Raw genomic sequence first — 15,258 nt, 5'->3', positions numbered from 1 at the left:
CATACCCTTTGATCCAGCAATAGCACTTCTAGGGCTATATCCCAAAGAGATCAAACAAATGGGAAAAGGACCCACATGTACAAAAATATTCATAGCAGCTCTTTTTGTGGTGGCAAAGAATTGGAAATGGAGAGGATGCCCATCCATTGGGGAATGGCTGAGCAAGTTGTGGTATATGAATGTAATGGAATACTATTGTGCTGTAAGAAATGATGAACAGGCTGACTTCAGAAAAACCTGGAAAGACTTACATGGTCTAATGCTAAGTGAAGTAAGCAGAACCAAGAGGACTTTGTACACAATAACAGCCACATTATGTGATGACTAAGATTGTTCAGCTGAACCCTTCTCAGCATTATGAGGATATAAGACATCTCCAGAGGCCTCGGGATGGAAAATGCTGTCCATATCCAAAGAAAGAACTATGGAAGTCGACTCGCTATCATTCAACCTTCTGTTGAGTTTTGTTTCACCTTTCTGATGGTTCCTCCTGTTGGTTTTAATTTTTACTCACACCTTCACTAATGTGAAAATATGTTTAATGGGTATGTAAACGTAAAGCCTATATCAGATTGTGCACCGTCTTGGGGAGGGTGGGGGGAGGAAGGGGGAGAAAAATTTTCAACTCAAAAGCATATGGAAGTGATTGTTGATAAATCAAAATAAATTAATAAAATTAAAAAAAATAAAAATAAAAATATGCCCTTTCTATTTATTTGTTATTTTACTATCACTAAACTTTTAAACACACATCTGTATGACACATGCCTAAGGCTCTGACTCTCTGGGATTTGTCTGTGACCAGGCTCCCTTAAGCCATGCCAAAATGTTTATTCTGCATCATTAACATTTTCTCCACCACAAGTGCCTCCACTCAAGCAGTTAGGTGGGTCAGCAGATTCAAATTCAGCCTCAGACGTTTACTAGCTGCGTGACCCTAGACAAGTCATTTAATATTTGCCTCAGTTTCTCAACTGTAAAATGGGGATAATAACAGCGACTTATAGGGTTGTGAGACGATCAAATGAGATATTTGTAAAGCACAAGGCAGAATGCCTGGCATTTAATAGTTGAAATAGATAGGTACATAGATGAAGCAGTAGAGATAGATAGACAGACAGAGATGGATAGATAGATAGATAGATAGATAGATAGATAGATAGATAGATAGATAGATAGATAGATAGATGGATAGATAGATAGATAGATAGATAGGTAGATAGATGATAGATAGAGAGATAGAGAGATAAATCGATGGATGGATGAATGGATTGATAGATAGACACAGACAGAAAGACACATAGAGACAGATAGAGAAAGAGAGAGAGAGATGATGATGATGATGATGATGATGATGATGATGATGATGATGAGATAGATAGATAGATATACACATAGATCGATGGATGGATGGATGAATGGATTGATAGATAGACACAGACAGACACACAGAGACAGAGAGAGAGAGAGAGAGAGAGAGAGAGAGAGAGAGAGAGAGATGATGGATAGATAGACAGATAGATGAGAGAGAGAGATGATGGATAGATAGACAGATAGATGAGAGAGAGAGATGATGGATAGATAGACAGATAGATAGAGAGAGAGAGATGATGATAGATACATAGAGATAGATAGATAGATAGATAGATAGATAGATAGAGATAGAGATGATAGATACAGAGAATGTTTATTCCCTTCTATTGCTTTTTTAAATCTAGACAATCAGCAGAACAATAAACCAAGTGTGCATTTGTCCTATTTGCCTATTTCATATCTGTCAATGCTTATGTTGAAAATACAACAATCAGTTCTTGCAACGCAGTTCAATCTAGTTCCAGCATTTACCTCTGACCCAGGCTCAGACCCCCTGGGACCTGCATGTGGTCAGGCTCCTTCTACAGGCAGCTGCATGACCTACCTACCTAAGCCTGCTTCTTGTGCCCTGTTTTGGTGAAATATCCTCCAGAAATAGCCCTGTGACCTAAGTCCTGACTCCTAGAAGCATCCGTTCTAGTGGGTATATACAATACAGAGTGATTGACCTAGATATAGTACGCAAGTAACCAAATACAGAGCCATGATATGGAAGTCCAAACGAAAGTGAGCTCAGGAAGATGGGACCTCGGCTGTGCATTGAAGAAGGCTGGGAATAATCTACAGCCAAACCAAAGAGGGAGTGTGGTCTGAATGGAGTGCCTTCTCATCCAAGGAACTGGAGGTAGCTGGAATGGATGCCCAAGGGACATCGAGGCAGAAATTCTCAGGGTGATTCCCCTTCCCCCAAGTCTCAGTCTCTAATTACTCTTTCTCTCTTACATGTGTGAGGCTTAAGGAAGCTGTAGAAAATCATGAAACTCTGCTGCCTGGGCCCATTGGACCTCCCTGAAGCAAGACTATCCTTCTATACCCCATCCTTAACTAACCATCCTACTCTCCACAATCCTTCCTCAAACCCCCTCTGGCCTCTCATCTCTTCACCCTCTCACCTGGCAACTTTGCCTCATATTCACTGAAATAACTGAGGGTATGTGCTGAGAGCTCCCTCCTCCCTGCTTCTCCTCATCTCATATCCCCTAGATGCCTTCCCCATCTCTCTCTTTCATGCTATCTCATGTGACACGAAGCCCTTCTCCTTGCCAAGGCAAACCCTCTGCCTGAACAAGTGAATCTCATATTATCCCATATTCTCCAGCAGTTTGCTCCCTCCATCACGCCCACTCACTTCCTCACCTTTGATCTCTCCCTGTCTGCTGCTGCTTCCCAGCTGCCTACAAACACACCCATGTCTCATCCTCAAAAACTCTTCACTGTCCATCCCTGCTAGCTACCATCACATATGTCTTCCCTTTGGGGGCTAAACTCAAGAAAGCCTTCTATAATTGGTATTCATTCCTCTTCTCTCACTTCCTTCTTAATGCTCTGAAGGCTGACTTCTGACCTAATCTTCAACCAAAATTGGCCTCTCCAAAGTTACCAATGATCTAATTGCCAAACCCAATGGTCTTTTCTCCATTCTCATCTTTCCTGACCTCTTTCCAACCTTTGACACTCTCCATCACCTTCTCCTTTCCACTCTCTTCTCTCTAGGCTTTCAGGATGCCTTTCTCTCCTGGTTCTCCTCCTTTGTTAGACTGTTCCTTCTCATTCTCCTTTCCTGGATCTCTGTCTGGGTCATGCCATCCAACTGGAGGTGTCCCAAAAGATTCTGCCCTGGACCTTTTCTTCTCCCTCTATGCTACATCACTTGGTGATCTCATCACCTCCTATAGAACAGGGGTGGGGAACCTGTGGCCTCAAGGCCACATGTGGCCTTCCAGGTCCTTCGGTGCAGCTTTTGGCTGAGTCTAAGTTTTATAGAACAAATCCTTTTATGAAAGGGATTTGTTCTGTGAAGTTTGGATTCAGTTAAAGGGTTGCACTTGAGGACCTCTCCACCCCTGCTGTACAGTTATGTCTATGCTGATGATTCTCAAATGTACCTGTGCAGTCCTAATCCCTCTCCAGTCTGTCATCTCCATCTGCCTGTTACACGTCTCAAACTGGATGTCCAATAAATGTCTTAGACTCAACATGTCTGAGATGGAACTCGTTATCTTTTCAAACCTCAAACCCTTCATTCCACCTCTCTTCCTACTCACCTATTACAGTCTAGGGTACTCTCATCTTCCTGGTCCCCCGGGCTCACAATGTAGGTGTTATCCTGGTCTCCTCACTAGCCCTCAACCCTCCCCATATCCAATCTGTTACTAAGACCTGTTGATTTCATCTTTGTACCATCTCTTGAATACACCTCCTTTTGTCTTCTCTGACACTGACGTGGCCCTGGTGTGCACCCTCCTCACTTCATGCCTGGACTATTGCAATAGCTGCTGGTAGATTTGCCTGCCTCTAGCCTCTCTCCACTTCACTCCATCCTCCATTCACTCACCAAAGTGATTTTCCTAAAACACAGATCTGACTATACCATGCCTATACTCAATAAGCTTCAGTGGCCCTCTACTGCATCTTGGATCAAATACAAAATCCTCTGGCATCCAAAGCCCTGAATAACCTGGCCCCACACACACCTTACTCCTCTGTCCAGTGGCATTGGCCTCCTGGCTGTTCCTCAAATAAAACCCTCCATCTCTTGCACCAGACTTTCTCTTTGGCTGTCCCCCATGCCAGGAATGCTCTTCCTCTTCATCTCTGCCTCCTGGCTATCCTAACTGCCTTCAGATCCTAGCTAAAATCCCACTTTCTACAGGAAATCTCTCCAGATAAGCCTGACTTCTAGTACAAGTAGGAGATGATGTGGGGGGATAGAGACCTGACCCCTGGAATTGGGAATCTTCGACTTCAAACTTAGTCTCATTTCCTATGTGACCTGGAGCAAATCACTTAACCTATATATTTACTTCCAATTCTTCATCTGTAAATGGGTGTAACAGTACATACCTCCCAGGATGTGGGGGAGGAGCAAATGGAGATATATTTGTAAAGACCCTGGCAAATTGCCAGTGATATATAAATGCCCACTGTCATTATTGGTGCTTTTCCTCTGCTGATAATTTCCAATTTCTCCTAAGTTTATTTGTACATAAGTGTTTTCCTCCCTTCAACCTCATTAGGCTAGGCGCTCTTCCAGGGCTGGGAGTGTACCCAGGGTTTAGGTCAGTGCCTGGCACATATTACATGCTTCATAAATGCGTGCTAGCTGTTATTTTCACATTTTTGTTTTAGAGTAACATAGGCATGAAGGGGTGTCCTCACTGGGGTTGGACACCGAACTCGGGAGCTCCTGTACCTGGCCCTGTCCTACTGGACAGAAGAGAGGCCCAGCCAGATTTAGCTCCGTGCCTTCCCACGACTTCAAGCTCAGGGCCCAGAAAGAATAAGTGATGTTAAAGTTCACAGATTAAGACTCAGAGGATGTGAGGAGAACCTTCAGGACACTTGGGACAATTGACGTCGTGCAAATGACTCCTTTAAGTCCCAACAAGCTTAGCAGAGAGCCTCCCAAGTAGCAAGAACTCCACAAATACTTAGTGTTTCAAGAAATGCTTCCTCCTTCAGAAAAATGAAGAAGCGAAGGAGGAAATAAAATAAAAGCACTTCAACGGCCGAGCCAGCCAGGAGTCGAACCTGGAATCTACTGATCCGTAGTCAGATACGTTCTCCATTGCGCCACTGGCCCCTGATGTTCTGCTAAGTGGTCATGAGGAGGCTGCTGAATGCAAAGTCTGGGCCTTTGGGCCCACTGGTTCTACCCGCCCTACACCCGAGGCCACGCCCCACAGAAAGTACAGTCAGCACCGCGATCAGGGCCCCGCGCCTAGGCCCAGCCTCTTGTTCCCCTCAAACTCTCTCTAGGTCCTGGATTCCGATACCGAGGCTCCCCGTCCAATCCACCATCCTGCTCAGAGGACGCAGGACCGGAATCGCCTGGATCTGGACCCCGGCCCTGGACGACTCTAACCCTGACCCTAACCCATCCCCCTCCTCCTTAACAGACTCAGCTGGGGGCTCTCACGGGCCGCTGGACGACGCCGGGGCTCCCTTGGATCAGGACTCTCATGGGTCCTGCCGAGCCTCTGGCTCCCTGACTCCAAGCCCACACCCAGCTAGAGGATTATCCACCGCGAAGCCTAGGCCAGACCCAGAAAGGAAGAGGGTATCCGTACAGGAAGGGCCCCAGCCTCCGCCGGGTAGCCAACTCCGCTGAAGCCCAACGCGAGCCCGACGGAGGCCCCAGGGTCTGTTTCCCCTGCGGGCATGGCCCCCCACCGAGGCCGGGAGCGGGCCCGTGTACCACGGGGTGACCCATACAACTCCCAGGCGAGCTTACCTCCTTGGAACGCCAACAGAACCGGCTCCTGACGCGGGGCCAAGGCTCAGTTGTTTACGGAGCGTTCCCATTTAGGGTTTTCTTGGCCAAGATACTGCAGTGGTGTGCCGTTTCTTCAGCCTCCAGGCCCTACATTCTAACCTCTGCTCGCATTAGACATCACGGAGGGCCTCCGACAGGAGGAGGTGGTAGTTGGAGGGACTTCCCTCCTGTCCTACAGCGCGCGTTTAGGGAGCCTTCCCGGATCTGTCCACCACCGTGCAGACCTGAGCCCCAAGAGAGCCCAGAAGGCCATCCACGGCCAGACAGGTCGTTCTGGGGGTGCTGAGGGACCACGCCAGCCCCCTTCCCACTCATTGCTTCGGGAACTCTTCTTTCCTTGGGGCTCATTTATTCCGATTTCGGTTCTGACGCTTTAAAATTCCCTCTCCCCTCACCCACCCCACCCCCATCCCCCAGCCAGGACCACTGAGCCGGAGACGCCGTGGGCCCGACACGCCTCCTCCTCTTCTCTAGGACTCCTGGGCTCACTGTCTTTTTCTCGTCCCCTTTCCCCTCTGTTTCTATCGCTGTGTCTCCTTTGCAAGCTCTTGTCCCCTCATCCCCAGCACTTAGTAAGCGCCCACTGTGTGCCAAGCCCCGGACTGGGAGCAGACACAAGCCTGGCCTCCCGGAACTTCTCTTCTGTCTGAGGAGAGGCTTACAGCGTGAGAAGTACATCTTTAGTGGGCCCAGAGCGAGGACAAAGCCACCACGGCGGGAGGTGGCAGGACAGGAGCTCGGGGGACTCGGGGAGCCTCGAGCGGGGCGTGCTCGGGAGGCCGAGGACAAGACAGAGGGCCTGGGAAGGATAAAGGCTGTCAGCTGTCAGGATGGCCGAGTGGTCTAAGGCGCCAGACTCAAGCGTAAGCTTTCCACTGTGTTGGGGAGCCTTCTGGTCTCCATCTGGAGGCGTGGGTTCGAATTCCACTCCTCACAGTTCTGCTTTTGGCGCGGCTGCCTCCCACGGCGTACCGGCCCTCTCTCGCTGGGGGTAGGGCAGCCTCTCTTCCCTTCCTGCTATGGCTAGCTCCAAGCCACCCTCAGTGCGCTGGGGCCGCGGCTCGCTGTCCCAGCCCTTCGCCGCGGCATCCTCGGCCGTGCGCCCCCCAGGCCTGAGGCGGGGTCTCCCTGCACGGCTCCGCCGAACCTCCTCCTGACTCCGAGGTGGCTGCAGCCACTTTCACTTCCTCCTCTCAAGCCCCAGCCTAGGGGTCCTCCAACGGTCCTACAGGGTATGAGTTCGGGCGCCGATGCACACACTTCAATCTCTTGCGCCCCTACTTCGGCAAAGCTAACTTTGACGTCATCTAGAGGACCAATGGGCGCCAGTTGTCGCCTCTGTTGCCGTGAGGACGAGCGACCCCAACCCAGTAAACTCAAACCCGGGAGGGTTGTGAATCTTATCCGTGGGGCAGCCCGCGCCTTGGGGACTTCCTGGGAGCTCCCGGGACTGGGGTCCGAGGCAGAAGCAGCCGCTTTTGGTCCCCCACAGCGCATCACTGTGGGTGATGGTGAACGGGTCAGTCTCAGGCTGGGTGACACGGGCGGTGTGCCGGCGAAAAGAGTGGGGTGAGCGGTTGGATTTTTTTTTTCAGAGAACCAGCACCTCCGAAGGAAGGAAGGAAGGAAGGAAGGAAGGAAGGAAGGAAGGAAGGAAGGAAAAGGAAGAAGGAAGGAAGGAAGGAAGGAAGGAGGAAGGAAGGAAGGAAGGAAGGAAGGAAGGAAGGAAGGAAGGAAAAGAAAGAGAAAGAAAAGAAAGAAAAGAAAGAAAAAGAGACAGACTTGATACTGTCCTGGGGCTCCTTCTCCATGTTCTAAATACTGGGTCCGGGGGTTAGTCACTATCCTTGACTCTTTGCTATTGTTACGGCGCATTTAGAGTTAGGCTCTGCCCCTCTCCCTCCACATTAGTTCGAAGTGGGTTTCGTTCAAGAGACTCTTCCCCTCACCCCTTCCTCATTTGTATAGATTTCTGTTTACATCCCCCCCAATTATAGGAGATAACGCCTCCCCAATTTTACCTCAATCCCAAGCGCTCCGTCAAATTAGGGTCCTTCTCTGACCTCTGCTGACACCACTGTTCTTTGCGGGGGGGGGCGGGGGTGGCACTTGAAGCCACCTCTCTGCCTCATTAGAATGCAACACTTTATCCCCGTAAAGTCTTTCCAGTTGCTCTCTCTTATTGACCTTGGGCTCTTTAATCCCGCTTGTATTTCAAAGTTTCTCCACAATTCCAGTCTTTGAATTACGGCTGCTTGAAAGTCTCTAATTTTATTAAAAGTCCACTTGCTACCCCTACCCCAATGTAGGGTTATACTCCGTTTGAGTTTAAGGCCTATCTTTTGCCTTTTGGAATACCGTATTCCAGCTTCCCAGGCCGCTCCTTTATGACGGTGACCGCTAAGTCTTGTGTGATCTGACTGTGGCTCCTGGGGACTTAAATTCCTTTTTTTACTGAAGAAGAGAATTAGCTTTTATTAAGCACCTACTGGGTGTCAGGCACTTTCTAAATATTATCTCATTTGATCCTCAAAACAACCCTGGGAGTTACATGCTGTTATTATCCCCATTTTCCAAATGAGGAAACTGAGGCAGAAAGGTAAAGTGACCTGCCTAGGGTCTCTCATCCAGTGTTCCAGGTCAAATTTGAACAGAGGTCTTCCTGACTTCAGGGCTGGATCAGCTGTTTGAAGTACTTTCTCTTTCCCCAGCAAGCTCTAGATTTTGTCTGTAATGTTCCTGTGTATTTTCATTTTGATTATTCTATCTTTTCCTCTTCTGATTTTTTTTATTTATTTTGTTAAATTACATGCAAAAAAATTAACATTCGTTTTAAAAAATTTTTGAGTTCTAAATTCTCTCCTTCCTTTCCCTTCTCTGTAGAGAAGGAAAACAACATGATATTAATCATTCCTGCAGCAAAACACATTTCAGTATTAGCCCTGTTACAAAAACAACAACAACAATACATACACACACACACACACACACACACACACAAACAAGAAAACAAAGCTGATCTTTTTTTTTTTTAAGTATATACTTCAATCTGCACTCAGAGTTCCTCAATTCTCTCTCTGGAGGTGAGCAGCATTTTTCATCCGGTGTCCCTTAAAATTATCTTGGCTCATTGCCTTGATCAGAGTGGCTAAATGACATAAGATTGCTGTTACTGTGTACAATGTTCTCCTGGTTCTGCTCACTTCACTTTACATCAGCTCATATAGTTCTTCCCAGGTTTTTCTGAACCCATTCCCCTCCTTATTTCTTATAGCACAATCACTCCATCACAATCACATACCACAACTTGTTAAACCATTCCCCAATCGATGGTCATCCTCTCAATTTCCATTTATTTTGCCACCAGAAAAAGAGCTGCATAAATATTTTTAAATGTGAGTCCTTTTCCTTTTCCTTTGATCTCTTTTGAGGGATAGACCTAGTAGTGGTATTGCTGGGTCATATATGCATACATATATGCACAGTTTTATAGCCCTTTGGGCATAGTTCCAAGTGACTCCAGAATGGCTGGACCAGTTTCCAACTCCAACAACAGTGCATTACTGACCCAATTTTTCCACATCCCCTATAGTATTTATCATTTCTCTTTTCTGTTGAGGTTTCTTTCTTTCTTTAGTTAAAAAAAATGTTTTTGTTATTTTGAGATTAAGCTGTCTCCCTCCCCCGCACTACAGGAGGCCACCATTTGACACAGATATATGAATGTGAAACCAAACAACACATATTTCCATATATCTGTTATTTTTCTGGAGGTGAATAGCATCTTCCTTCATAAGTCCTTTGTAATTGATTTGTTTATAACACTCAGAAAACTTAATCATTCACAGTTATTCTTCAAACATGTTACTGTATACAATATTCTCTAGGTTTTACTTATTTCATTCTTGATAATTTTATGCAAGTCTTTCCTTGTTTTTTTTTCTTCTTCTAAAATCAACCTGCCCATCATTTCTTACAGCACAGTAGTATTCCATCATGATTGTAAAACACAACTTGTTCAGTCATTCCCCAATTGATGGGCACCCCTCAGTTTCTAGTTCTTTGCCACCACAAAGAGAGCTGCTGACAAAATTTTAGAACATATAGGTTCTTTTTACTTTTTCCTGTTCACCTTGGGAAACAGACCTAATAGTGTTGTTGCTGGGTCAAAAGGAATACACAGTTTTATAACTCTTTGGGCATAATTCCAAATTGTTCTCCAAAATAGTTGAATCAGTTCACAGTTCCACCAACACTATATTAGTGTCCTAATTTTTCCACATCCCCTCCAACTTTTCATTTTCCTCTTCAATCATTTTAGCCAATCTGATAAGTGTGAAGTGGTGCCTCAGAGTTGTTTTAATTTGCATTTCTCTAATCAATAATTATTCAGAGCATTTTTTATATAATTATATGTACCTTAGATTTCTTCTTCCAAAAACTGCCTGTTCATACCCTTTTTAATGGGGGAATGACTCATATTCTCTTAAATCTGACTTAGTTAACTATATATTTGAGATATGAGACCTTTATCTGAGAAACTAGCTATAAAAATTTTGTCCCAATTTTCTGCTTTGCTTCTTTGCTTGGCTACATTGGTTTTATTTGTCCAAACCCTTTTAATTTAACCAAAATTAACCATTTTAAATCTCACACTGCTCTCTATCTTTTGTTTATTCATAAAATCTTCTATCCTTAAATACGATAGGTAATAGGATCCATGTTCTTCTAATTTACTTATGATATCTCCCTTTATGTCTAGGTCATGGATCCATTTTGACCTTCTCTGGGTAAATGGTGTAAGATATTGGTCTACACCTAGTTTCTGCTAGACTGTTTTGCAATTTTCCCAACAATTTTTACCAAGTAGAGAATTCTTATCACAGAAGCTAAAATCTTTACATTTATCAAACACAAGATTATTATAATAATTTACTATGGTGTATTGTATGTCTATTCTGTTGCTCTCTGCTAACCCTTTGGATTGTATGCGGTAACTGTGTGCATCAGTACCTGATAGTTCTGCTGGTACAAGATGGTCCTGGTCATACAAGGGAAATTCTCCTGAGGTCAGCTTGTTCGTGTAACAGGGAGAGATAGTTTGCCTCACTGAGCCCACTCATGAGTTATTGCCAGAAACAGGGCCCTTGGGACTGGAGGAAAACTGTCAGGGATAGTGTTTCTGAGGCCAGGGAGAAATTGGGGTCTAAGCACAGGCACCCAAGCACCCCATCATTTCTAGCTTGCTATATTCACACACACACACACACACACACACACACACACACACACACACACACACACACACACACACTGTAGCCTAGCCTGCACACAGGCTGCATGGGGGGTCAAAGTGCACAAGTGTGGTCAGAACCATGTCTATGGGGTTCCCTTTCATGTAGGATGGGCTAGTTTTTCCCTAAAACAGCAGGAAAATTGTCACCAAGTTTTCACTGGTCCAGGCACCTAGAGTTTGCACTATTGATATGGTTTCCCAGTTTCCTTGTTTGTTGTCCTGGAAACCAGGAGATGTAGATGAGGAGGCAGAGCATTCTGTTCTTGAGGGAGAGGGGAGATGGAGTGTTTCCTTGGGGGAACAGCAAGGAGGTCAATGTCAATGGATACAGAGCAGCATGGTCAGGGTGGTGGAAGTATAATAATATGGAAAAATGGAATGGTGGCTGAGGATGGGTTATGGAGGGTGGGAAGCCACATGTTTTTCTATTTGAGCCTGGTGGTGATAGAAAGCCACTGGAATTTATGGAATTGAGGAGGGACATGCTCAAACCTGGCTTAAGAGACAGCTGGGGTGAAGGTGGACTAGAGTGAGGAGAGACTTCTGGCAGCAGACCAACCACAGACTAATGTAATCTCCCAGGAGTGGTGACATGGAACACAGTTATCAAAGGAGAGAAAGGGGGAATGTGTGAGGGGTTTTACAAAGGCAAAATCAGCAGACCTTGGAAACAGATTGGATATGGGAAATGAGAAATAGGGGAAAGTCCTGCATTTATATCTAGGTTTGGAACCAGAGAATTGAGAATGGTAGTACCTTGGACAGTAATATGAGGTGTGGAAGGGGGTGTTTGGAGGTGAAGCTAATGAATTCACTTTTGGACATTAAGGTGTCCACAGGACACGTATTTCTAACTGTTCAATACACAACTGGGGATGGGAGACTGTAGGTGAGGACAGAGGTTAGGGCTAAACAAATAGATTGAAGAAACATCAGTTCAGAGATGAGAATTGAAGCCATGGGAGCTGATGAAGTCACTGAGTGAAATAATGTAGAAGGAGAAGAAAAGAAGGTTCAGGACAGACCCTGGAGGAAACCCACAGTTAGCAGGACTTACCTGGATGAAAGTCCAGCAACAGAGGCTGAGAAGGAGCATTCAGACGGGTAGGAGGAGAAATAAGAGACAGTGATGCCATGAAAACTTACAGAGAAGCAATTATCAGGTAGGTGAGGGTAACTGAGTGTCAAAGGCTGCAAGGAAGTCAAGAAGGATGACATTGTGAAGAAGCCATTAGATTTGGAAAATAAGAGATGGATAGTAGCTTTTTTAAATTAGATTTTTATTTCAGTTCAATTCTCAATATTCTCTCTCCTCCCTCCCTCCCTCCATCTTCCCCTCCCCTACACAGAGAAAAACAAAACCCATTACAAATATGTATAGTAACTGAAAATAAATTTCTTCCTTAGCTATGTCCAAAAAAGTAATAAAAAGAAGGAAAGGAAAAAATATGCTTCGTTCTCCACTCTGAATCCATTAGGTCTCTCTCTGGAGGTGGACAGCATGTTTCACCATGAGTCCTTTGGAAGTATGGTTGGGCATTGTGTTGATCAGAGTTACTAAGTTCTTCAGAACTGATTATCTGTTCAATGTTATTATTATATAACTTATCCTGCTGGTTCTGCTCACTTCATGTTACGTCAGTTCATATAAGTATTCTCAAATATCTCTGAAACTATCATCCACCCCATTTCTGACAATACCAAACCACCCCATCGCATTCAGTCATTCTCCAATTGATGGACATCGCCTCAGGGGTTTTTTTATTTTCTTAATTTATTTTGATTTATCAACAATCACTTCCATATGCTTTCCAGTTAAAAATTTTCTCCCCCTTCCTCCCCACCACCTTCCCCAAGACGGCACACCACCTGATATAGGCATTAGTGAAGTTGTAAGTAAAAATTACTCACTAGTGTTTTGCTTTTGATCACTGCCTCCCTCAGTCCCTCCCTCCCTTTCCCTTTTCTCCCCTTTTAGCCTTAGTGCTTCTTCCCTCCCTTCTTTCCCCCCTCCCTTTTCTTTCCCCTTTTCCCTCCTACTGCCTATAGGGCAAGTTAAATTTCTATACCTAACTGATTATTTTATTCCCTTCTTGAGCCAAATCTGATGAGAGTAAGGTTCAAACAATGCCCACCCCCCTCCCTTCTTTCCCTCTGCTGTAATAGGATTTTGTGTCTTTTCCTGTAATGTAATTTTCTCTTGTCTACCTCCTCCTTTCTCAGTACATTTTCTAAAATTAGATTAATCCACTTACTTGTATCCATTTAACCCACTTGATTAGATTTTTTTTATCACTACATCAAAGTCAACTATTATCCACCCCTTTTATGTATACTCCTTTGCCATGGTGTAATAACAATACATTTCTCAAGAGTTGCAAGTATCATCTTTCCTTGTAGGGATGTAAACAGTCCACCCTTATTAAGAACATATTGTATCTTTGTGTCCCATTTGCCTTTTTATGTCTTTCTGAATCTTGTGCTTGAAGGTCAAATTTTTTGTTGAGCTCTGGTCTTTTTATCAGGAAGGTTTGGAAGTCCCCTATTTCATTGAATATCCATCTCCTCCCTTGAAAAATCATGCTCATTTTTGCAGGGTAGTTGCAGTTGGCTGCAATCCAAGCTCCTTTGCCTTATGGAATATCATGTTCCGTGCTCTGCAGTCTTTTAATGTAGAAGCTGCAAGGTCCTGTGTAATCCTGACTGTGGTTCCATGATATTTAAATTGTTCCTTTCTGGCTGCTTGCAGCACCTTCTCTTTCATCCGATAATTTTGGAATTTTGCTATTATATTCCTTGGCATTGTCAATTTGGGATCTCTTTGAGGTGGTGAGCAGTGTATTCTTTCTATGGTTATTTTACCTTCTGGTTCTAGGACTTAAGGGCAGTTTTCCTTTATGATTTCCTGAAAGATACTGTCCAGGCTCTTTTTTTTTTCATCATAATTTTCAGGTAGTCCAATAATTTTTAAATTGTCTCTCCTGGGATCAATTTTCCAGGTTGGTTATTTTACCAATGAGGTATTTTACGTTTTCTTCTATTTTTTCATTTTTTTGGTTCTGCTTGACTGATTCTTGCTCTCTCATAGAGTCATTAGTTTCCATTTGTCCAATTCTAGTTTTTAACAGATTGTTTTCTTCTGTTAGTTTTTGTACTTCCTTCTCCAATTGGCCAATTGTGTTTTTAAGGGATTTGTTTTCTTCAGTGTACTTTTTTCCAATTGGCCAATTGTATTTTTTAAGGACTTTTCTACCTCTCTCATTAGACTTTTTAAATCCTTCTTGAGCTCTTCTAAGAAGGTTTTTTGGACTTCAGACCAGTTCATATTCCCTTTTGATGTTGCAGATGTGGATTTCTTGACAATGTTGTCCTCTTCAGAATTTCTGTCTTGATCTTCACTCTTCTCATAATATGAATCTATGGTATGTTTCTTTTTACTCATGGTGTTTCTTTATTCCCTGGCCATTAAAGGGATTGAGCTCCCCTGTTGAGGAACAGAGGGTACTGACCCAACCTTCTTGTGTTGGGAGCCTAGGTCTTGGTCACTGGCTTTGTGTGCTGTGGCCTCGTATGTTGGCGATTGGAAGCTGTAGGGTTCTGGCAGCTTACCTGGGCTGGAATCAGCAAGACTGGAACTTCCAGGCAATTCTAGCTTGCCTGCTTTTCCTTTAGCTTTCTTCTGCTCCTTTTAGACGGGTGCTGCAGGGTGTTTATCTCCTGAGGCCCCTTGCAGTGCTACCTCCCTCCTTTCTGCTAATGCACTGGGATATTTCTTTGCAGTACAGTACTGAGGTACCTGGTGGTTTTCTGAGCCGGTTTCCACCAGTTTCCCTGCCCTTGCTAAGGCACTTGGAGGTCCAGGTGTTGGTATTTGCCTGCTCTACTACCTGGGCTTCAGGATCTTCTCCTGGTTGACAGTTGGAAGCTGTAGGATTCTGACAGCTTGCATGGTGTTGGGTTGGAATCAGCAAGGCTGGGACTTTAGGAAGACTCTAGGTTGCTTTCTTCAGCTCCTTTCCTATGAATGCTGCAGGGTGCTTATCAGCCTGGGGCCCTTTGTTACTGCTTCCCTTATTTTTGCTGAGGCACCAGG

At 44.8% G+C, this 15,258-nt stretch overlaps 2 non-coding genes across 2 annotated transcripts; one reads left to right on the top strand and one right to left on the bottom strand.

Annotated features, from left to right (window-relative positions):
• Positions 1 to 5,103: 5,103 nt before the first annotated feature.
• On the bottom strand, positions 5,104 to 5,176 carry TRNAR-ACG (transfer RNA arginine (anticodon ACG)). Its single transcript has one exon. It is a non-coding gene; the product is annotated as a tRNA-Arg (tRNA).
• A 1,517-nt stretch (positions 5,177 to 6,693) lies between these two features.
• Positions 6,694 to 6,805, top strand: TRNAL-CAA (transfer RNA leucine (anticodon CAA)). Its single transcript has 2 exons — positions 6,694 to 6,731; positions 6,771 to 6,805. It is a non-coding gene; the product is annotated as a tRNA-Leu (tRNA).
• Positions 6,806 to 15,258: the final 8,453 nt, after the last annotated feature.

The sequence above is a fragment of the Phascolarctos cinereus genome, unplaced genomic scaffold (assembly GCF_003287225.1).
Source record: "Phascolarctos cinereus isolate Bilbo 61053 unplaced genomic scaffold, phaCin_HiC Scaffold_4;HRSCAF=312, whole genome shotgun sequence".
NCBI lineage: Eukaryota > Metazoa > Chordata > Mammalia > Diprotodontia > Phascolarctidae > Phascolarctos > Phascolarctos cinereus.
The sequence above is the reverse complement of the archived record's forward strand: the minus strand, read 5'-3'. Positions and strand labels throughout refer to the sequence as shown.